General features: G+C 43.0%; 1 long non-coding RNA gene across 1 annotated transcript; it reads right to left on the bottom strand.

Moving 5' to 3' along the window:
* Positions 1-1,050: 1,050 nt before the first annotated feature.
* On the bottom strand, positions 1,051-24,999 carry LOC123727783 (uncharacterized). The gene is made up of 3 exons (XR_006759663.1): positions 24,732-24,999; positions 23,920-24,079; positions 1,051-3,111 (listed from the first exon to the last, which is right to left on the bottom strand). It is a non-coding gene; the product is annotated as an uncharacterized lncRNA (long non-coding RNA).
* Positions 25,000-25,071: the final 72 nt, after the last annotated feature.

Raw genomic sequence — 25,071 nt, forward strand, 5'->3', positions numbered from 1 at the left:
TCAAACTGTCAGAAACAGACTCCATGAGGGTGGTATGAGGGCCCGACGTCCACAGGTGGGGGTTGTGCTTACAGCCCAACACCGTGCAGGACGTTTGGCATTTTCCAGAGAACACCAAGATTGGCAAATTCGCCACTGGCGCCCTGTGCTCTTCACAGATGAAAGCAGGTTCACACTGAGCACATGTGACAGACGTGACAGAGTCTGGAGACGCCGCGGAGAACGTTCTGCTGCCTGCAACATCCTCCAGCATGACCGGTTTGGCGGTGGGTCAGTCATGGTGTGGGGTGGAATTTCTTTGGGGGGCCGCACAGCCCTCCATATGCTCGCCAGAGGTAGCCTGACTGCCATTAGGTACCGAGATGAGATCCTCAGACCCCTTGTGAGACCATATGCTGGTGCGGTTGGCCCTGGGTTCCTCCTAATGCAAGACAATGCTAGACCTCATGTGGCTGGAGTGTGTCAGCAGTTCCTGCAAGAGGAAGGCATTGATGCTATGGACTGGCCCGCCCGTTCCCCAGACCTGAATCCAATTGAGCACATCTGGGACATCATGTCTCGCTCCATCCACCAACGCCACGTTGCACCACAGACTGTCCAGGAGTTGGCGGATGCTTTAGTCCAGGTCTGGGAGGAGATCCCTCAGGAGACCATCCGCCACCTCATCAGGAGCATGCCCAGGCATTGTAGGGAGGTCATACAGGCACGTGGAGGCCACACACACTCTGAGCCTCATTTTGACTTGTTTTAAGGACATTACATCAAAGTTGGATCAGCCTGTAGTGTGGTTTTCCACTTTAATTTTGAGTGTGACTCCAAATCCAGACCTCCATGGGTTGATAAATTGGATTTCCATTGATTATTTTTGTGTGCTTTTGTTGTCAGCACATTCAACTAGGTAAAGAAAAAAATATTTAATAAGATTATTTCATTCATTCAGATCTAGGATGTGTTATTTTAGTGTTCCCTTTATTTTTTTGAGCAGTGTATATATTTTTTTAAGCATTTTTGTCATTTTAGCAGACGCTCTTATCCAGAGCGACTTACAGTAGTGAATGCATACATTCCATGCATTTTAAAACATTTTTGAATTTTTTGTACTGGCCCCCCGTGGGAATCAAACCCACAACCCTGGCGTTGCACACACCATGCTGGTGTTGGAAACACCATGCTCTACCAACTGAGCCACAGGGAAGACCATACATCATTTTCTTTTTATAAACTTTTCCCTATTTACGCTATTTTACTCTCATTTCCAGTAATGTCGGCAAAACTATATTTATGTTTAACCAGGCACACTGCATTGCTTGAAGTAGCCAAAAATAACCTGCTTTGTCATAATTCCATTACATCATCTGCTTCTCATCCCACCTGGCCCCAGCCACTCCGCTCCACTCTACAAACAAACACGTGGTTCTCTTCTCTTGTATTGTTCATCAATGTTGTTTTATGACATACTGATCTAGTTTCTCATATGTAATATCCATGGCTTATTTTCATGGAATTGACCTGGGCATAAAATAACATACTCCAAACAAAACAGACATATAAGCAAATTATGAATATACCATTGGCTGAAAATTACAGCAATAAACAGAATGGTCCCACTTTATTTGGATAGTCCCATATAGGTGATCTACAGATGATCATACTATCTGTTGATAAGAAAATGCTTGCTTAGGTTGCGTTTAAGTTTAGAATAAGGGTTGGGGTAATGGTTAGGGTTAGGTTTAGAAAAAGGGTTAGGGTAATGATTAGGGTTATGGCTGGGGTTTGTTTAAGGTTAGGGTTAGGACGAGGGTTAAGGCTAGGGTTAGTGGATTTTTAGTTGAAATGTTGTGGACAGTTACTGAACATCTCCAAGTCATCTACTTGAGAATATCCAAATAAAGCGTTAACAAAATAATTGGGGTAATTGTTGAATAACCTGTGGTTAACCTAAAGTGGGTCACATGGCTGAAGTGGCACCACCTTTCAATGCAGTCAGCCTAGATGAGATTTGTTCCCATGAGTTGTCTTCATATGTATTTCAATACAGTCACATCATTTCTCAGAATTCCTGATGATTCAAAAGACTTGTGGCTTAGCCTACTTGCCAGTATGAGGACCAAGAGATTTGACTCTTGATGTCTAACTGTGATAATTGCCAGTATTAATGCCACTTCCTTATTGAGGAAGTTAACTGTACCATACAGGCTGCAGATGCTTCAGATGAGTCACAAGGCCAGACAGTTTTGTAACAAACTGTTATTAGCATTTTGTGATCTTTCAAGTCTACCATTGCCTTATTCTATCTCCTATTTGTCTGTGTTGATTCATTAGTGATTCATTGGTGCCAATACATTGGGCTTAAGTTGTGGATACAGTCAAGTTGGAAATCAGGTGGAAACATTCCAAAGCAATTCTAACATATGCTTGCCGATTTGAAGATGTCATTCTTGCATTCTAAATGGGTGTGACAGACAGTAAGACAGTAACTGTTATTTAGTCACCTGAGATGCACATCTTAGACAGACATACAGCTCGGTTGCAAAGACTCTTTGAGAATGATTGCATGTTGCAAAGATATAGCACCTGTATGACTGATTTGACTGGTGAGATGTTGCTGTCGGTGTACCATGATGACTTGACAAGTTGTTGACGGATAATTATCTTTATCTTAATTATTTCCCATCTTTACCATTTCACTAACTGCCCTCACTTGTCACTTCCCCTTTTTACTGCAGGAAACTTATGCAGTGACTTGGCACGTTTTATTCACACAGAGGGGGGAAGACTGACTGTAACTTACTCCTTTAAATGTACCCTCCACTAACTCAATCCAAACAATGGAATAAATATTTTTTTTTGTTGGTGGAATATTTCCCTTAAAACTGGAGTATTGTATCAAGGCACAAGGCAAGACCCAGATGCAGACACAGGAGGCAGATTGTTGGCGTCTTACAATGTTTATTAATCCAACGGGTTTAGGCAAGAGAATAGTCGTGGACAGGCAAAAGGTCAAAACCAGATCAGAGTCCAGGTGGCAGACAGGCTTGTGGTCAAGGCAGACAGAATGGCCAGGCAGGCAGGTACAGAGTCCAGAACAGGCAAGGGTCAAAACCGGGAAGACTGGAAAAAGGAGTACGGTGAAAAACACGCTGGTTAACGAAACATACATTACGAACTGGCACAGAGAGACTGGAAACAGTGTTTCTCCCCTTTTAAGTTTCACAACCAGGGGAAATGCAGCTTTTTGAGGGTGGCTTATCTCTGCTGCTCCCCTGATTCAAATAGGCCCCTCGCTGATGTCTTGCAGCTTTTCCTCTGGTACTGTCCATGTTCACATGGTCATTATGGTCAGGTGATCCCTATTTTTGATTGAAATGGGACACTATGCTATTACCACCTTCCCACTTTGTTATGAACTCATCATTAGGCCAAAATGGAGCTGTAGGGAAATGCTGGGGAAATTCCGCGCCTCTCTCACGCTCACTCTGTGTCTCAAGCTTTTGTTTGATGTTGATACTATTTCCATACAGCATTACCGTTCTCTATCCTTCTCTCCTTGACACGTAAACTACTTCACAGTTGATATAATGTAGCCTGGTGATTTGACAACAGTAAACACATTTACTGCTATATAACCTCTCTTCACCTGTCTCTTAACACAGTGAAATATTTTGCATACTGATAAAGACTGCAACCAACTCCTATGTATTTCCAGTATGTTTTGAAGTTTACTCCCTGAGTCCTAATCTACATATAGCATTACTTCTATCTTATATGTTTGTTATCACTAACACCAGTGTTTCATTTTCTTTATATCAACTTTCCACTATTTAAGCTATTATACCCTCATTTCCAGTTGTAATGTCAACAAAAGATAAGATCGTGTTTGACCAGACAATCTGCTTAAAAAGGCCATGCCTGTGCACGTGACTTTCCCCACAGTCCCTTTAGGGTGACTTTTCCCTTCTCAGCTGTCTATCACAGCCTCCTGGTTTCAGCCAATGTGTGCCCCGAATGGACATTTGGACTCTGGCCACACCCTCTCTAGCTCAGAGTGGTTGTCATCTTCAGCCGATGAGGACGTAAAGTTTGGCTGGGGAGGCGGAAGGCTAGGGCGGTAAGATGGCAGACAGGGAAGAAAAAGGAGGAAAATGTAACATATGTGTAAATATGCAGTGAGGGATTGCAGTCTTCTGGAAGATCTGATGAAAGAGAAGGTGGATGAGATAAAAGGAGAAAAGTGGAATGTGTTTTGAGTGAATATGTAATGGAGGATATCAAAGCTTTTGGAAGAGCAGAACGAAATTGAACCTGACAAGAGTGAGGTGGAATTAACTGCGATGGCAGGTGCAGTGATGACAGCCGAGAAGGAGCTGAGTGTAAAGGGAAGCTGGGTGGTGAGGATACTTGGCGTCAAGTGCAAAAAGAGTTATACGTCAAATCAAATTTTATTGGTCACATACACATGGTTAGCAGATGTTAATGCGAGTGTAGCTAAATGCTTGTGCTCCAGTAGATCAGAGATGGAACCTGACGAGAGTGAGGACTGCTGAGTTTGGACATGATAAAGAAGAATATGGTCCAAAAGAAGAGACATTTTTGGAGAAAGTGGACCCTTGCCTTTTGGCAGATCCCATTTGTGGTTTCAGGGTGGGTGGGAAAGGAGTTGGGTGCAGTTGAATCAGTGAAGGTAACAAGTAGTGGACTTGTGCCATTTGTTTGTGTCTCTTCTGACCAGGGGAGCAGGCGCCCCGTGTCACGCAACTTTGGTCAAGATCTGTTTCTTCCTTTGCTCTTAGGAACAGAGCACCATTGAAATGAGTGATTTCTGGGGTAGCATTAAGTGTGGAGGTGGAGCAACTGAAGTTGAAGATTCTTGGTGTTTGTGACACCCGTCGTATGGTGCGTCGCAGACCTGGTTGAGAGCGTGGTGAAACAGAGGAGTCACTGTCAGTCCTTTTGAGTTCTGAGTCAGAGTCTCTACCAGACAAGCTCCTGTTAGAGCTTTTGTGCCTAATCCACTGCGGTGTTTCAGGTGCCACGTTTAAGGGACAGAGGATTGTTTAGTTTTGGTGGATAAAGTTCTGGTGTTAACTGTAGGGGTGCCCATGTTGCTGGGGATTGGAAGTGTCCGGTGCAAGAGAGGCAGGTTGAAGTGGCTAGAGTCAGTAGTGCATAAGGTGTCATATGCTGAGACAGTGAAGAAAGTAGAGGAAGATGGGTCAAGGGTTAGGGATCCTGAGAGGATCCCTGTGAGTAGTTCATCTGTGCCAGCACAGTGGGATAGGCCAACGAGTGATTTATGCTTTAGTAAGGTTGGCTTCTTAGCATTCATAGCATTCACAGAAAATAGATGTTATGGTGGCAGCTGCAAAGATATATTTGGGTATACAAGATTTGACTTCAGAAGAGTTACAGGGTGTGTTGAGGGGTGGTGTCCTGTCCTCCCGAGCCGTTGGCATGGTGCAGGAGCAGATAGGTTCAAAGTAGTGGAATGGGGTAGTGGGTTTTTAATGAGTCTAGGTGGTGGTGTCTATGGCTATTTTTCAATTTCTTAGAGGAACCAGACTAATGGAGAGAATTTGATGTACAGTAGGTAGGCCGTGACTGGCCTCACTCTCCAGTACAGTAGGTGGCGGTGTATGCACCTAAAAGCTGGATGCGATCCGCCAACCAGATTCCAAAGATGAAGAAGAAGTTTGGCTGGGCAACAAGTTCAGTGTGTTTTATAGAACTGTGCGTGCCGCAATGTAAGTCGGGGCCTCATATTGTTGATGATGATTAATGCATGCTACTGAAACCTACTAGTGTTGGTTATCTTGTTACATAGAATCCCCGAGCTGACAAGGTAAAAATCTGTCGTTCTGCCCCTGAACAAGGCAGTTAACCCACTGTTCCCTGGTAGGCCATCATTGTAATTAAGAATTTGTTTTTAACTGACTTAACTAGGTAAGTTCTTATGGATCCCTTCGCACGCCAATCCCTTTAGCGGGATCGATTTGACAACACCCAGTGAAATTGCAGCGCGCCAAATTCAAAAACAGAAATACTCATAATAAGATTTCATAAATCATACAAGTGTTATACATCGGTTTAAAGATTAACTTCTTGTTAATCCAGCCGCAGTGTCAGATTTCAAAAAGGCTTTACGGCGAAAGCAGACCATACGATTTTCTGAGGACAGCGCCCAGCATACCAACACATGAAAATCAGATTTCAACCAGGCAGGTGCTACACAAAAGTCAGAAATAACTATATAATTCATGCCTTACCTTTGAAGATCTTCTTCTGTTGGCACTCCAAATGTCCCATAAACATCACAAATGGTCCTTTTGTTCGATAAATTGTTTCTTTATATCCCCAAAATGTCCATTTATTTGGCACGTTTGATTCAGAAAAACACCGGTTCCAACTCGCCCAACATGCCTACAAAGTATCTAATAAGTTACCTGTAAACTTTGTCCAAACATTTCAAACAACTTTCCCAATCCAACTTTAGGTATTTTTAAATGTAAATAATAGATCAAATTTAAGCTGGAATATACTGTGTTCAATAGCGGATAAAATGAAAGTGGAGCGAGTTCCAGGTCGCGCACCCCGAACAAAAAAAGTACACTTGGCTTGACTCTCAGAAAGGAAAGGGCTACTTCTTAATTTCTCAAAGGAAAAACATCAACCAATTTCTAAAGACTGTTGACATCTAGTGGAAACCATAGGAACTGCAAGCATATTTCTATTAAAAAGGGATTGCCATAGAAACCTAATGGAAAACAGATTGAGCTCCAAAAAGAAAATCCCTGGATGGATTGTGCTCGGGGTTTCGCCTGTCAAATCAGTTCTGTTATACGCACAGATATTATTCAAACAGTTTTAGAAACGTCAGTGTTTTCTATCCAAATCTACTAATAATATGCATATTCTAGCTTCTGGGCCTGAGTAGCAGGCAGTTTACTTTGGGCACGCTTTTCATCCGGACGTGAAAATACTGCTCCCTAGCCCAAAGAGGTTTTAAATAAAAGGTTCAATTGAAAAAATATTTTTGTTTAGCTAATGCACACTACCACCGAAGTACAGAATTGCCAGCTAATGTAACCATTGCTTGTGTGTGACTATTATTATGTGATTGCTACTATTACTGCAAGAAAGTGTGTACTGTTTCAGCTAAGTCAGTAGAATATTCTAGACTGCCTGGTGAGCTTGCACATGTTCACTGTACTTGTGGCCTACTAGATAAGATCTCTAGATGGCTGGAGAGAGGTCATAAATCGTGACTGGCAGCAGTAATTAGCCTCTCTTCCCCAATATGTTGACACCTTATCTGTAGTGTGAATATGTCTCCAATGATACGCTATGTAGCCATTTAGTTCCAATTGTATACCTTCATTATAGCTGTTACGTTCCCCAGGTTCTGGGTTGTTTTGGGTTTGTACGTGTGTATTTCAGGAAATGGCTTCCTGGATTCTAGGCAGCTGGTTGGAGCTCTGAACACTCCCTCTCGTCAGGGGAAACAGCTGTTTTCAATTACCAACTCCTTCTCCAGCTGGATAAAAGCCAGTGTTCCTTTGTCAAGAAGAGAAAGCTCCTATGTTGGTTGTTGCCCAGTAACAGTTTTGTTGAAAGTATTTTGTAGCTACTACTTCTGAGGTATGTGTATGCCAAAAGGATTGTGTTTGTGATTATTGCAATTGTTCACTTTAAGTTAGTAATTAAAACACCTTGGGAGTGTTTAGGCAAGAGGCCTGCGGGCATACATAACTTGTAGTATGTACTGTCTATGCACACTAAGACCTGGCTGGACCACTGCCTGTATTTTGGTTAGCGCGCCAGGAGGTGTTAAAGTTACGTAGGGAGGAGAGGGGGCTTTAACTTTTACTTCCTTTGCTTTGGTTCCATCCAGCCCCTTTTCCCCACATTACCGTGTTAAGGAAATAAATTCCCTGTGAACAGTAGTATTCTGCCTCTGTCATCCTTACCTGCACCTACAATCACATACCCTTTTCACTCCACGGGGAGTTGAGTTGTAGCAGGGTGTTGCATTCCCTCCAAGAGGCGTGTGTAACAATAGCCTATGTAGATAGTGTACAAAGCATTAGGAACACCTGCTATTTCCATGATGTAGACTGACCAGGTGAAAGCTATGATCCCTTATTGATGTCACCTGTTAAATCCACTTCAATCAGTGTAGATGAAGGGGAGGTGACTGGTTAAGAAGGATTTTTAAGCCTTGAGACATTTGAGGCATGGATTGTGTATGCGTGCCATTCAGAGGGTGAATGAGCAAGACAAAAGATTTAAGTGCCTTTGAACGGGAATGTTAGTAGGTGCCACTCACACCGGTTTGGGCCTAGTTGTGTGGAGACCTATATTGTAGGCTACAATATGAGGAGGAAATTGTAGTCCTAAAAATGCGTGTTCGTGCCAAAAGCCTGCATCGCGCTCGTTTTACTTTGTAAAGCAATATTTGGAAGTTGATCAAATATTTTGTTAGCCTACAGCAGACAGATTAGTCTTCTCTTTTCAGCAGGAGCCATTTGGTTTCCAACCTGTGTTTTCCCGTGATTGTATTTGAAATATTAGCGAAAGGCCTGTTTTGTGTACATGTTGTTCACTGAAAGATTTGCCACGTGTTCCTGACTAGGCTATGCCTTGTTATTGGGCTACACAATCCACAGCTAGGCAACTTTTAGAAAGAGGCTTTTGATCCTCTGTGGATAAATTGTGTATTTTCATGGTGTAGTAGGCTATTCAGAATTATTACATTTATTTCTGAACAGACAGCAGTTAACCTAACTTTGGCAAATGTTTTTCAATTTATCAGTGGTGATGCAGCTCCTCCAGAACCCTTCGCGCAGGTACGATTCTATAAAGAAATAAATGAAGTGCAAGGCTGGAGAGATGAGTTGCAGGCTCATGTCTATCAGAGCAGAGAGAGGGAGAGAGCTCATAGAAAGTGAATCTATGAGCTGCTCTAAGAGAGGGAACTTAGTTTAAGTTCCTTAATTTTGACTAAAATATCACTAAGTCTTAGTCACATTTGTCACTTGAATAATGATTTAGTCTAGTTATTGTCAAAATTATGAAAACAGTGGGCCATTTCAGTCAAATAAATCGCCTTTCAATTTAGACACATCACATTTTTATTGCCTCATTAAGCTATAGTAAACGTAAATCACTGACATCCATATGCCTAACTAAGGCTACATAGCTTTGTCCTACCAACACATTTCTGAATAACATCCTATCACATGATTATCTTTCCAACAGCCGAATTGGAATAAGAACCCATTACTCTGCCGGAAATAGATAATCACACCCCTTGACAGGGCTTTAACATTTTCCCCAATGCCCCCAAATGTTTCAGTTGGTGGCACCAGCCAGCCTATGATTTGATCACACCATTTATTTTTTGTGGGGGTCACGCAATATTTTTTATTTATTTACCTTATAAAATAATTGGCAGTGCTTTAGACAGTGTAATGTTAAACTCAGCAAAAAAAGAAACGTCCCTTTTTCAGAAATCTGTCTTTCAAAGATAATCCGTAAAAATCCAAATAACTTCACAGATCTTCATTGTAAAGGGTTTAAACACTGTTTCCCATGCTTGTTCAATGAACCATAAACAATTAATGAACATGCGCCTGTGGAACAATTGTAAAGACACTAACATCTTACAGACGGTTGGCAATTAAGGTCACAGTTATGAAAACTTAGGACACTAAAGAGGACTTTCTACTGACTCTGAAAAACACCAAAAGAAAGATGCCCAGGGTCCCTGCTCATCTGCGTGAACGTGCCTTAGGCATGCTGCAAGGAGGCATGAGGACTGCAGATGTGGCCAGGGCAATAAATTGCAATGTCCGTACTGTGAGACGCCTAAAACAGCACTACAGGAAGACAGGACGGACAGCTGATCGTCCTTGCAGTGCAGACCACGTGTAACAACACCTGCATATGATCGGTACATCCGAACATCACACCTGCGGGACAGGTACAGGATGGCAACAACAACTTCCCGAGTCACACCAGGATTGCACAATCCCTCCATCAGTGCTCAGACTGTCCCCAATAGGCTGAGAGAGGCTGGACTGAGGGCTGTAGGCCTGTTGTAAGGCAGGTCCTCACCAGACATCACCGGCAACATCGCCTATGGGTACAAACCCACCATCGCTGGACCAGACAGGACTGACGACAAGTGCTCTTCACTGATGAGTCGCGGTTTTGTCTCACCAGGGCTGATGGTCGGATTCACGTTTATCGTCAAAGGAATCAGCGTTACACCGAGGCCTGTACTCTGGAGCGGGATTGAGGTGGAGAGTTCATCATGGTCTGGAGCGGTGTGTCACAGCATCATCGGACTGAGCTTGTTGTCATTGCAGGCAATCTCAAAGTTGTGCGTTACAGGCAAGACATCCTCCTCCCTCATGTGGTACCCTTCCTGCAGGCTCTTCCTGACATGACCCTCCAGCATGACAATGCCACCAGCCAAGCTGCTCGTTCTGTGTGTGATTTCTTGCAAGACAGGAATGTCAGTGTTCTGCCAGGGCCAGCGAAGAGCCCGGATCTCAATCCCATTGAGCACGTCTGGAACCTGTTGGCCCCCCAGAAATGTCCGGGAACTTGCAGGTGCCTTGGTAGAAGAGTGGGGTAACAGCTCACAGCAAGAACTGGCAAATACTGACTGTTACAGGCCCCTGCGGAACAGGCCCCTGCGGAACAGGCCCAGGGGCTGGGCAGACACTTTCATTATACAAATATGGGTTGTTTCCAAATATTGACTAAATGTCTCATTGTCTCCTTGGTTGCACTTCTGAATTTTAGAAAAATCAACCTGTCTTAGTCTTAATATCCAGATTATTCCATAGCTTCTTAAATTAATCTCAATACCCTGAATGATCCTGGATCACCTACATATGTCATATATATTCCTGTCCTGTTGGCTTAGAATATATCCTTCTAAATACTTGACATAAGTCTACCATTATTAAACTTAGTCAACAACAAAATATAATAATACTATTATATCAATTCCACAGCCTTGTTGTGTTAAATCTCTTCCACTGAATACAACCACAGCTGACTTCCTAAGGGAAAATACTTATCTAGATAATGTAAAAAATACCCCTACTACTGGTCAAAATATTTTCAAATAACATAATCAGATCAAAATGACTAATCTGAATTACTCCACCAAGAAAAATTATTGTACCATGATCCTCATTCTGTCTTCTCATTGGTTAAAATGACCAATTGTCTAAGAACTTTAACTCCATCATAATTATCAGTTCTACAAATTTCCTTAAGGGGCTACAGGTTAGCAATGAACCCCGAGTCGGGATTGCTAACAAGGCTGGAAATTCAAAACATCAAAAATCGAATAATTTCAATTTCTCAAACAATCAACTATTTTACACAATTTAAAAGATAAACATCTCCTTAATCTAACCACATTGTTCGATTTTCAAAGAGGCTTTACGGCAAAAGCATAAAGTTAGATTATGTTAGGACAGTACATAGCCACAAAAGTACAAACATCCATTTTCAATTCAAGGTCAGGCGTCACCAAAAGCAGTAACCAGCTAGAATTATGCACTAACCTTTGTCAATCTCCATCAGATGACACTCCTAGGACATTATGTTATACAATACATGCATTTTTTGTTCCATCAAGTTCATATTTATATCCAAAAACAGCATTTTACAGTAGCGTGAAATTCAGATTTTTTTCTTCTCTGAAATGCTTCCGGTGAACATAACAAAATTACTATTCGAAAACATTGGTAAATTATAATATTGTCATTCAAAGAATAATATATTATCATCATGTTGCTAGGGACTCTTTTTGGAAGAAGCTAGCTAGCTAACGAAGAACAACAAAGAATATCTAGTTAACAGAAGAAAAGAAAGAGAAAATCAGGACAGAAGAAAAAGGATATCAAAGTGAAACAGTTCTCTAAAGACACAGGAGACAATAATACAAGAAACAACACTTCTGTAGCTTGTCAACTATGTGTCTGTCTATCCCTGTTCTCTCCTCTCTGCACAGGCCATACAAACGCTTCACACCGCGTGGCCGCTGCCACTCTAACCTGGTGGTCCCAGCGCGCACGACCCACGTGGAGTTCCAGGTCTCCGGCAGCCTCTGGAACTGCCGGTCTGCAGCCAACAAGGCTGAGTTCATCTCAGCCTATGCTACCCTCCAGTCCCTAGACTTCCTGGCGCTGACGGAAACATGGATTACCACAGATAACACTGCTACTCCTACTGCTCTCTCTTCGTCTGCCCACGTGTTCTCGCATACCCCTAGAGCATCGAGCCAGCGGGGTGGTGGCACTGGAATCCTCATCTCTCCCAAGTGGACATTCTCTCTTTCTCCCCTGACCCATCTGTCTATCTCCTCATTTGAATTCCATGCTGTCACAGTTACCAGCCCTTTCAAGCTTAACATCCTTATCATTTATCGCCCTCCAGGTTCCCTTGGAGAGTTCATCAATGAGCTTGACGCCTTGATAAGTTCCTTTCCTGAGGATGGCTCACCTCTCACAGTTCTGGGTGACTTTAACCTCCCCACGTCTACCTTTGACTCATTCCTCTCTGCCTCCTCCTTTCCACTCCTCTCCTCTTTTGACCTCACCCTCTCACCTTCCCCCCCTACTCACAAGGCAGGCAATACGCTTGACCTCATCTTTACTAGATGCTGTTCTTCCACTAATCTCATTGCAACTCCCCTCCAAATCTCCGACCACTACCTTGTATCCTTTTCCCTCTTGCTCTCATCCAACACTTCTCACTCTGCCCCTACTCGGATGGTATTGCGCCGTCCCAACCTTCGCTCTCTCTCTCTCGCTACTCTCTCCTCTTCCATCCTATCATCTCTTCCCTCTGCTCAAACCTTCTCCAACCTATCTCCTGATTCTGCCTCCTCAACCCTCCTCTCCTCCCTTTCTGCATCCTTTGATTTTCTCTGTCCCCTATCCTCCAGGCCGGCTCGGTCCTCCCCTCCTGCTCCGTGGCTCGACGACTCACTACGAGCTCACAGAACAAGGCTCCGGGCAGCCGAGCGGAAATGGAGGAAAACTCGCCTCCCCTGCGGACCTGGCATCCTTTCACTCACTCCTCTCTACATTCTCCTCTTCTGTCTCTGCTGCTAAAGCCACTTTCTACCACTCTAAATTCCAAGCATCTGCCTCTAACCCTAGGAAGCTCTTTGCTACCTTCTCCTCCCTCCTGAATCCTCCTCCCCCTCCCCCCTCCTCCCTCTCTGCGGATGACTTCGTCAACCATTTTGAAAAGAAGGTTGACGATATCCGATACTCGTTTGCTAAGTCAAACGACACCGCTGGTCCTGCTCACACTGCCCTACCCTGTGCTTTGACCTCTTTCTCCCCTCTCTCTCCAGATGAAATCTCGCGTCTTGTGACGGCCGGCCGCCCAACAACCAGCCCACTTGACCCTATCCCCTCCTCTCTTCTCCAGACCATTTCCGGAGACCTTCTCCCCTTCCTCACCTCGCTCATCAACTCATCCTTGACCGCTGGCTACGTCCCTTCCGTCTTCAAGAGAGCGAGAGTTGCACCCCTTCTGAAAAAACCTACACTCGATCCCTCCGATGTCAACAACTACAGACCAGTATCCCTTCTTTCTTTTCTCTCCAAAACTCTTGAACGTGCCGTCCTTGGCCAGCTCTCCTGCTATCTCTCTCAGAATGACCTTCTTGATCCTAATCAGTCAGGTTTCAAGACTGGGCATTCAACTGAGACTGCTCTTCTCTGTGTCACGGAGGCTCTCCGCACTGCTAAAGCTAACTCTCTCTCCTCTGCTCTCATCCTTCTAGACCTATCTGCTGCCTTTGATACTGTGAACCATCAGATCCTCCTCTCCACCCTCTCCGAGTTGGGCATCTCCGGCGCGGCCCACGCTTGGATTGCGTCCTACCTGACAGGTCGCTCCTACCAGGTGGCGTGGCGAGAATCTGTCTCCGCACCATGCGCTCTCACCACTGGTGTCCCCCAGGGCTCTGTTCTAGGCCCTCTCCTATTCTCGCTATACACCAAGTCACTTGGCTCTGTCATATCCTCACATGGTCTCTCCTATCATTGCTATGCAGACGACACACAATTAATCTTCTCCTTTCCCCCTTCTGATAACCAGGCGGCGAATCGCATCTCTGCATGTCTGTCAGACATATCAGTGTGGATGACGGATCACCAGCTCAAGCTGAACCTCGGCAAGAGGGAGCTGCTCTTCCTCCCGGGGAAGGACTGCCCGTTCCATGATCTCGCCATCACGGTTGACAACTCCCTTGTGTCCTCCTCCCAGAGTGCTAAGAACCTTGGCGTGATCCTGGACAACACCCTGTCGTTCTCCACTAACATCAAGGCGGTGACCCGATCCTGTAGGTTCATGCTCTACAACATTTGCAGAGTACGACCCTGCCTCACACAGGAAGCGGCGCAGGTCCTAATCCAGGCACTTGTCATCTCCCGTCTGGATTACTGCAACTCGCTGTTGGTTGGGCTCCCTGCCTGTGCCATTAAACCCCTACAACTCATCCAGAACGCCGCAGCCCGTCTGGTGTTCAACCTTCCCAAGTTCTCTCACGTCACCCCGCTCCTCCGCTCTCTCCACTGGCTTCCAGTTGAAGCTCGCATCCGCTACAAGACCATGGTGATTGCCTACGGAGCTGTGAAGGGAACGGCACCTCCATACCTTCAGGCTCTGATCAGGCCCTACACCCAAACAAGGGCACTGCGTTCATCCACCACTGGCCTGCTGGCCCCCCTACCTCTGAGGAAGCACAGATCCCGCTCAGCCCAGTCAAAACTGTTCGCTGCTCTGGCACCCCAATGGTGGAACAAGCTCCCTCACGACGCCAGGACAGCGGAGTCAATCACCACCTTCCGGAGACACCTGAAACCCCACCTCTTTAAGGAATACCTAGGATAGGATAAAGTAATCCTTCTAAACCCCCCCCTTAAAAGATTTAGATGCACTATTGTAAAGTGGTTGTTCCACTGGATATCATAAGGTGAATGCACCATTTTGTAAGTCGCTCTGGATAAGAGCGTCTGCTAAATGACTTAAATGTAATGTAAATGTAAATCTCGTAATTGCTACCGAATGGCCAGATCTCAAAATAACTTTACTGGGAAATCACATTTTGCAATAAACGGGGTGCTATGCTAAGAACAACAAGCTATGCTATACAGTTAGCATCATCTAATATCGATAATAACATTGTAAATATCCCCTTACCTTTGATTATCTCCATCAGAAGGCACTGCCAGGATTTCCCAGGTCCTGAACAAATGTGGTTTCTTTTGACAAAGTTCATAATTTATGTCCAAATAACACCAAGCAGTTAGCGTTCATTATGCTCCCACAAAACGTGGTGGGGGGGGGGGTTGTAAAATCACGCCGAAAAGCTAAAAAAACCTAGTAAATAATCTATTTACGTTCGTTCAAACATGTCAAACCTTGTTTAGCATTAATCTTTTGGTCCATTTTTAAACGTTAAACATCAGTAATATTTTCACACAACCTATCCTATGTCTTGATAAACAATTAATGACAAACTCACGCTTCTCAGATTTATGCGCAGGCGCAAAAAAATGAAGTGATGACATGTCAACTTCCTTGCATTCTAATTTGCTCTCTGTTTATCATAGACGCTTCAAACAACTTTATAAAGATCGTTGACATCTAGTGGAAGCCGTAGGTGTTGCGAAATTAATCCTTTCTCACTATGGTATCTATAAAACAATGACACTAAATAGTACAGTCACAAAATTCACGTTTTTTTTATCTATTTTTCACAGGTTTTTGCCTGCAATATGAGTTTTGTTATACTTACAGACACCATTCAAACTGTTTTAGAAAATTCAGAGTGTTTTCTATCCGAATGTGTTAATAATATGCATATCCTAGCTTCTGAGTTGGTGTAGGAGGCAGTTAAAAATGGGCACATATTTTTTTCAAAATGTCTCAATACTGCCCCCGAGCCCCAACAGGTTTAAAGTCAGTATCACAAATGACCTTGGCTTTTCAATGCGGCTGATCAGACCACAAAGGAAAAGTCACCAGAGGGGTCAAAAGTCATACCACCCCTTCACAGAAGTGTTTCTTACTTTATTAGACAAATTAAAGAAAAACCTTCAACATATTTTATCTCAGGTTCCCAGAACATTTCCCTTATCCAAAGACTTCGTGTTTAATTCAATCTCAGAAAACAAAACTTTAACGATTCCATGGGTGTATAACTTCTAAGATTCCATATGTGGAATCATGGCCTGTCCCTAGGAATTTGAAACTCTACTTTTTCCAGAAAATACAACCACTTGGTCAGCATTTCATCATACTACACTGATTCAGAAACCCAAACGTTGACTACAAACAAAACCTAATGATACTTATAAGTCCATTGTACTCCCCCCAATCATTAGTTTTATTCTACATCAATGTATGTGTATGCTTAACTGCACATGCGCTACCATTAGATATAATTATCCTGGTATCATTACTAGACCAATGTCCAACAAATATGTGATAGCTTTTTCACCTTTGGATTGTTCCTGTTACCCCACTAAATGAAACTAAATTCTGTCGCAAATGTAGTACATTTCTCAGCGTATGGAATCAGCAATATTTAATCCCAGGCATTTAATAAAAATGTTGTTTGAGACGTGTTCTCCCATGTCTCCTTTAACATACATACTTCAGTTGACTTCCATCCGTTCTGGAGGAAAGAATCCTACTCAAACACATCAGACAATACAATGTTTAATTAAGTGAAATCAACACCCAAAATAAACAACAGTAAACAATAAACAAACCCATAACCCCTTTTCAGCGATCAAATAACTTCAACCTGTTGCATAAATTTAGTAAAAACAATTAATGATCTTCCTTCTGTCTATACAGGGCCTGAAGTTCCAATGTATGCAGATGATACATTGATCAATGTTTCACACAAAGAAAACAACTGATGCCCCTAAGACAGATGTCTATGTATCAGGGCAAAAGTTCCACGTGATATCTGATTTTAAGTTCCACTGCCTCATACTTGAGTCCAACCGCTCTTTTAAAAAGCAAATGAAAAAGGTAATTCAAATAACCAAATGCAACCTGGCTAATTTCCGAAACATATGAAATTGTTTTATTACAGAGGTACCAAAACTATACTTCAAGGGCTCAGAGCGAGTGACATCACCGATTGAAACGCTATTAGCGCGCACCACCTCGGTTACACTTAACCCCTTACAAAGAGCGCGTCCTCGAGTTAGCTTGCGACTCTACGTCCTACAGGAAAGCGCCGGCCAGGCACACGCACAACTGTGATTCATTTGCACTGTTCCTGCGAAATAAAATAAACTCAACCTGCAATTCACTTTACTGACCTGACATTGTTTCACGTAATGGAAAAAGATTATACGGCTAGAATACATTCACTTCCTGTTCAATCCACTGGTGTTACTAAACAATCAAACCAAGAATCTTTAACCAGAAACTATCACAGAGCTTTTACGATTCAACTATCCAAACCTGAACCGCTTTACAGCCAATATATACTGCTCAAAAACATAAAGGGAACACTTAAACAACACATCCTAGATCTGAATGAAATAAATAATCGTATTAAATACTTTTTTATTTACATAGTTGAATGTGCTGACAACAAAATCACACAAATAATCAATGGAAATCCAATTTATCAACCCATGGAGGTCTGGATTTGGAGTCACACTCAAAATGAAAGTGGAAAACCACACTACAGGCTGATCCAACTTTGATGTAATGTCCTTAAAACAAGTCAAAATGAGGCTCAGTAGTGTGTGTGGCCTCCACGTGCCTGTATGACCTCCCTACAACGCCTGGGCATGCTCCTGATGAGGTGGCGGATCGTCTCCTGAGGGATCTCCTCCCAGACCTGGACTAAAGCATCCACCAACTCCTGGACAGTCTGTGGTGCAATGTGGCATTGGTGGATGGAGCGAGACATGATGTCCCAGATGTGCTCAATTGGATTCAGGTCTGGGGAACGGGCGGGCCAGTCCATAGCATCAATGCCTTCCTCTTGCAGGAACTGCTGACACACTCCAGCCACATGAGGTCTAGCATTGTCTTGCATTAGGAGGAACCCAGGGCCAACCGCACCAGCATATGGTCTCACAAGGGGTCTGAGGATCTCATCTCGGTACCTAATGGCAGTCAGGCTACCTCTGGCGAGCACATGGAGGGCTGTGCGGCCCCCCAAAGAAATGCCACCCCACACCATGACTGACCCAGCGCCAAACCGGTCATGCTGGAGGATGTTGCAGGCAGCAGAATGTTCTCCACGGCGTCTCCAGACTCTGTCACATGTGCTCAGTGTGAACCTGCTTTCATCTGTGAAGAGCACAGGGCGCCAGTGGCGAATTTGCCAATGTTGGTGTTCTCTGGCAAATGCCAAACGTCCTGCACGGTGTTGGGCTGTAAGCACAACCCCCACCTGTGGACGTCGGGCCCTCATACCACCCTCATGGAGTCTGTTTCTGACCGTTTGAGCAGACACATGCACATTTGTGGCCTGCTGGAGGTCATTTTGCAGGGCTCTGGCAGTGCTTCTCCTGCTCCTCCTTGCACAAAAGCGGAGGTAGCGGTCCTGCTGCTGGGTTGTTGCCCTCCTACGGCCTCCTCCACGTCTCCTGATGTACTGACCTGTCTCCTGGTAGCACCTCCATGCTCTGGACACTACGCTGACAGACACAGCAAACCTTGCCACAGCTCGCATTGATGTGCCATCCTGGATGAGCTGCACTACCTGAGCCACTTGTGTGGGTTGTAGACTCCGTCTCATGCTACCACTAGAGTGAAAGCACCGCCAGCATTCAAAAGTGACCAAAACATCAGCCAGGAAGCATAGGAAGTGAGAAGTGGTCTGTGGTCCCCACCTGCAGAACCACTGCTTTATTGGGGGTGTCTTGCTAATTGCCTATAATTTCCACCTGTTGTCTATTCCATTTGCACAACAGCATGTGAAATTTATTGTCAATCAGTGTTGCTTCCTAAGTGGACAGTTTGATTTCACAGAAGTGTGATTGACTTGGAGTTACATTGTGTTGTTTAAGTGTTCCCTTTATTTTTTGAGCAGTGTACTCACCCAACGTTCTGCTTTACCTCTATCGTAAGATTAAACATATGTTACAACCTTCTCCTGTCTTTCGGCTTCACACTTATGAAATGTCTATGACCTTAAATGTACCATGTAAACCGCCAAATTTATAAAATACTTAATACAACTCCTTCAAATAAGAAAAAACCCAATTTCACTCGGTACTATTCTATCGCAATCACCTATCCGCTCATTATAATTCATTAGATTTCGGTAACTGTCTCTTCAATTTGAACTAAACAAGCCATCAAAACGTTCGGTTTATATCTTAAACAGCCACTAACAACCAGTCTCGTTCCAGTCAAAACATAACAATTTAATTTAATTTTAGTCCCATGGTGCATAGGCTGGGATACAAACCCGGGTCTCGCGCATGGCAGGCGATAATTCTACCACTGAACCACCAAGGCTATTGTTCAGGGTTGCAATTTTGGTGGTTGTGTCCTACTCGGTCACAAGGTTTACAGGGAGCCTTACACTCCCGGGCGAAATGTCCTGTCTTATCGCAATTAAAAGGCTTTCTATCGTCTGCTTCTATCCTTTCTCTACTCTCCCCATTTCCCATTTTCTCTTTCTGATTTTTACAATCTCGGTTATTATGTCCCGTTTTGTTACAATGTTTACACGGTGCCTCACAATCCCTTGCATAATGCCCCAACTTCTGACAGTTGCAACAATTTCATTATTCCTATCCATTTTTTCTTGTCTTTTTTTTCTTCTTGAACACAGTTACCCCTACAGTTACTGTTAGATGCTCTACCTGAACCGGTTCACTCTTTTTACAGTCTCTATTATTATGCCCTACTTTATTGCAGTGTTTACACGGTGCTTCACAATCTCTAGCGAAATGACCCGGGTTGTTACAGTTAAAGCATCTGTCTCTATCCACTTTTTTCGACTTCCTCCCTTTCTCCACTTTCTTAATAAGTTTACTAAATCCTGTTCTCCTTTCTGTGTCTCTGCCTCTCTACCTCCCTTTCTCTTGGCCCCCTCCCCTCTTTTTCCAGCTTCCTCCAGCCAAACACGAGCGGTTTCGAGGCCTTCTGTACGCTGCTTCTCTGTCTTATCCCCACACACCCTATTTATTTGTTTAACCATTGATTCCAATCTTTCAACATTTAACATCTCTTGGGTAGGGGGCGGTATTTTCACGGCCAGATAAAAAACATACCCGATTTAGTCTGGTTATTACTCCTGCCCAGAAACTAGAATATGCATATAAGTTTGATTTGGATAGAAAACACCCTAAAGTTTCTAAAACTGTTTGAATGGTGTCTGTGAGTATAACAGAACTCATATGGCAGGCAAAAACCTGAGAAGATTTCATGCAGGAAGTGGCCTGTCTGACAAGGTGTCGTTCTTCTTGTCTCTGTTTATTGAAGAGTGAGGATCTTAGCTGTCCCGTGACACTTCCTACGGCTGCCATAGGCTCTCAGAAGGCGGCAAAATGCTGAATCGTGGCTTTGCAGGCTCTGGCTGAAAAAAAGTAGCGCGTTTGGGTAGTGGCTGGTTACAGTACTGTGAGACTCAGGCTCGTGCCCGCGTCGACCGAAAGCTTTGTTTTCTTTCCTCTGTTTAGCTAAATGGACATTCCCGGTCGGAATATTATCGCTTTTTACGAGAAAAATGGCATAAAAATGGATTTTAAACAGCGGTTGACATGCTTCGAAAGTACGGTAATGGAATATTTAGATTTTTTTTGTCACGAATTGCGCCATGCGCGCGACCCTGATTTACCATTTCGGATAGTGTCTGGGACGCACGAACAAAACGCCGCTATTCGGATATAACGATGGATTATTTTGGACCAAACCAACATTTGTTATTGAAGTAGCAGTCCTGGGAGTGCATTCTGACGAAGACAACAAAAGGTAATCAAACTTTTATAATAGTAAATCTGATATTGGTGAGTGCTAAACTTGCCGGGTGTCTAAATAGCTAGCCCGTGATGGCTGGGCTATGTACTTAGAATATTGCAAAATGTGCTTTCACCAAAAAGCTATTTTAAAATCGGACATATCGAGTGCATAGAGGAGTTCTGTATCTATAATTCTTAAAATAATTGTTATGCTTTTTGTGAACGTTTATCGTGAGTAATTTAGTAAATTGTTAGCAAATTCCCCGGAAGTTTGCGGGGGGTATGCTAGTTCTGAATGTCACATGCTAATGTAAAAAGCAGTTTTTTGATATAAATATGAACTTGATTGAACAAAACATGCATGTATTGTATAACATAATGTCCTAGGTGTGTCATCTGATGAAGATCAAAGGTTAGTGCTGCATTTAGCTGTCTTCTGGGTTTTTGTGACATTATATGCTAGCTTGAAAAATGGGTGTCTGATTATTTCTGGCTTGGTACTCTGCTGACATAATCTAATGTTTTGCTTTCGCTGTAAAGCCTTTTTGAAATCGGACAGTGTGGTTAGATAAAGGAGAGTCTTGTCTTTAAAATGCTGTGAAATAGTCATATGTTTGAAAAATTGAAGTTTTTGTATTTTTGAGGAATTTGTAATTCACGCCACGCCCATCATTGGATATTGGAGCAGGTGTTCCGCTAGCGGAACGTCTAGATGTAAGATGTTAACATGTTGGGGCTAGGGGGCAGTATTTGCACGGCCGGATAAAAAACCTACCCGATTTAATCTGGTTACTACTCCTGCCCAGTAACTAGAATATGCATATAATTATTGGCTTTGGATAGAAAACACCCTAAAGCTTCTAAAACTGTTTGAATGGTGTCTGTGAGTATAACAGAACTCATTTGGCAGGCCAAAACCTGAGAAGATTCCTTACAGGAAGTGGCCTGTCTGACCATTTCTTGCCCTCCTTGATCATCTCTAACAAATACAGGGGATCTCTGGCATGACATGATACTTCCTACGGCTCCCATGGGCTCTCAGAAGGCGTGAAAAAGCTGAACGATGTAATTCCATCCCCAGGCTGAAACACATTAGCGCGTTTGGCAAGTGCTCTATCAGAGGGCCATTAGACTGAGGCTCCTGCATGAGGGGATAGCATGCTTTTACTTTCACTCTCTTTGTAATAAAAAACGATTTCCCGGTCGGAATATTATCGCTTTTTTACGAGAAAAATGGCATAAAAATTGATTTTAAACAGCGGTTGACATGCTTCGAAGTACGGTAATGCGTATTTTATAACGTACGGTATTGTATAACATAATGTCCTAGGTGTGTCATCTGATGAAGATCAAAGGTTAGTGCTGCATTTAGCTGTCTTCTGGGTTTTTGTGACATTATATGCTAGCTTGAAAAATGGGTGTCTGATTATTTCTGGCTTGGTACTCTGCTGACATAATCTAATGTTTTGCTTTCGTTGTAAAGCCTTTTTGAAATCGGACAGTGTGGTTAGATTAACGAGAGTCTTGTCTTTAAAATGGTGTAAAATAGTCATATGTTTGAAAAATTGAAGTTTTTGCATTTGAGGTATTTGAATATCGCGCCACGGGATTACACTGGCTGTTGAGTAGGTGGGACGCACCTAGCCCATAGAGGTTAATAATTGAGGTCAGTGTTTTTCTTTGAAGTGGCCGAGAGGTTATTAAGGGATATTAAATAAGTGCTGTGAGATAGGACAGTGATTTTGTGCAAATAGAATAACTTAAATGGTTAATTAACCATAGATCTGAATCAAGAGACATACCTAAATAAAGTCCTAAATTGAGGAGAGGAGAGGCTATAAAATAGGTTTTGTGAGAGAGGACGGTAATTCTATGCGAACAAGAGAACTTAAATGGTCAATTAACAAGAGTGAATTAACCATAGATCCGATTCAAAAGACAACACTGAAATAAAGTCCAAAAAGGAGGAGAGAAAGAGAGAGGCGAGAGCATTAAATTAAACAGAACAAGGTAAACTAATGGTAGATCCAAATGAACAGATTTAAATTAAACAAGACGAGGTAAATTAATTATAGATCCAAATTAACAGATTGGAATTAAACAAGGTAAGATAATCATAGCTCCAAATTAGTAGTCATAATAGAACAAAACCAGGTTAAAATGGGAAGTAAAGGGTCAAAGAGAAGAGGAGACATAAAATAGAGCACATGGATTGTAACACAGATTGTGATACACATAAAAGTAATTGAATGAGAGTTTTTAAAAAAGCACATAGAATAAGACACATAGCAACACATAGACACATTGGGAAATTTCCACAGGGGTAAGAGGATAATTGCGTGTGAGATAGATAAGATGGTCAAAAGCCATTTACATGTGAGACCTAATGGATCTATCAAAAGTAATTATTCTGGGATACTAGAGGAAATTACCAGTAGGTAATAGATACACATAAAAGACAAATAATTATTCTAAAATTCTAGGTTAATGATAATAGCGGTAGACAGCACACACATAGAGATTAATAATAAGTAGACACAGAGTGAGAAGGAGCAGATTAACTACGATAGTAATTTAACGAACATGGGTAGTAAATCCTCTAAGGGGATCCCGGTATTAACCGGGGATGAGCGTTTTATGCTGTGAAAAGATAAAATAAACATTTATTTTAGCCCGAAATGGACGAAGAAGTACGGTTTTGATGAATGTTTAAGCTAGTTTTATTTATGGTAGTGCACATGTACCTCAGGTCTTTGCGGACCTGCTCCCTTATCGATTTTGTTAATACACAAAGTAAAAACACCTTAGTGAATCTGCGTAGAATAACTAAGCTCCTATTCTTGATAAATTCCAAGTATTTAGAACATCAAATCCAAGATATCTTAAATTATTCCCCCAAATTCGTAAATAAAGATTTACTGACCTTCGTCTTGTAGGCTGGGAAAAGCAATGTAGGTTGGATTCCGTCACCATCTCTGTCAACCTTAGATATTTACCGGCCTGTTATGGAACCCCAATTTCAGGGGACAGGTCTTTAATTTACGAGTCAATGACCCGCCCGTACACGGTTTTCGGAGTGTTACCTTAGGAAGACAGGGGCAGAGTTTGGATTCCGGCTGAAGGACCAAATTGTTACAGGAATTAAGTTATCAATGTTCTTAACCCTAACTTAACCCTGAAAATCCTTACAATGTACAAAGCCTTTTATATTAACACACACACACACACACACACACACACACACACACACACGTAGAGAACTCCACCCAGCTTTAGGCGGCTGTATTTTTCCACAGTACCCAGACCACCTGTCTCCTTATCTTTTGCCAGCCTAACTGTTCCCAGGTCGTTGTTTCTCTCCCTAACTTAAGGAGGCCTCTTCTCCTGTTCCTTTCCCAAGGTCGTCTTATCAACTCTGCCCTGCTCATTTCTTTGAAGTGGTTACAGTGTCTTACTCACACACAGTGTTGGAATATTGTTTTTAACCCATTATTATAGCCTTATTTCGAATACATTTCAACAGGTTATACGGTTTCTGAGTGAAATCATTTAGTCAAACCTTTAATCATAAAATTTCCATTACACCCCCCCCCCGAAAAATTTAAGCTGCTGCTACTCTATATTTTAGCAGGCTCAAGGGTGTGGGGTTTCCACATCATCAAGTTCAAAAGCTCAGAAGGGAAGTTGAGGTTTTTGTACACAGGGAAAGAACGGGGAATTCACCAATCAACTCACAGTCCACAAGCCTTTCATGTTGTCCATTCCATTTTTCAGGTGTAATCCTCACACTCGGGTTCTCAGCTAATCCGGTCCGATACACAAGGGGGGTAATCCAACAGTCCAGGTAATCACACAGATATTGCGCTCACTTCTCTCACACTTCATACCACTCTTGGTTCTCTCCTACTCTGCCCTTTTGTGCAGGCTGCTCAATAAACCAGTACGCTCTGGCTTAACGAACAACAGCCTTTCCTTGTTGGGGCAGGACGTCCATATAAGGCCCTGGGGTGGAGCCAACGGCTGTCATATCTCCCCTCAATAACCACTCCCCTCACTTCTCCCTGCCATTTTACAC

The sequence above is a fragment of the Salmo salar genome, chromosome ssa16 (assembly GCF_905237065.1).
Source record: "Salmo salar chromosome ssa16, Ssal_v3.1, whole genome shotgun sequence".
In the NCBI taxonomy this organism is placed as follows: domain Eukaryota; kingdom Metazoa; phylum Chordata; class Actinopteri; order Salmoniformes; family Salmonidae; genus Salmo; species Salmo salar.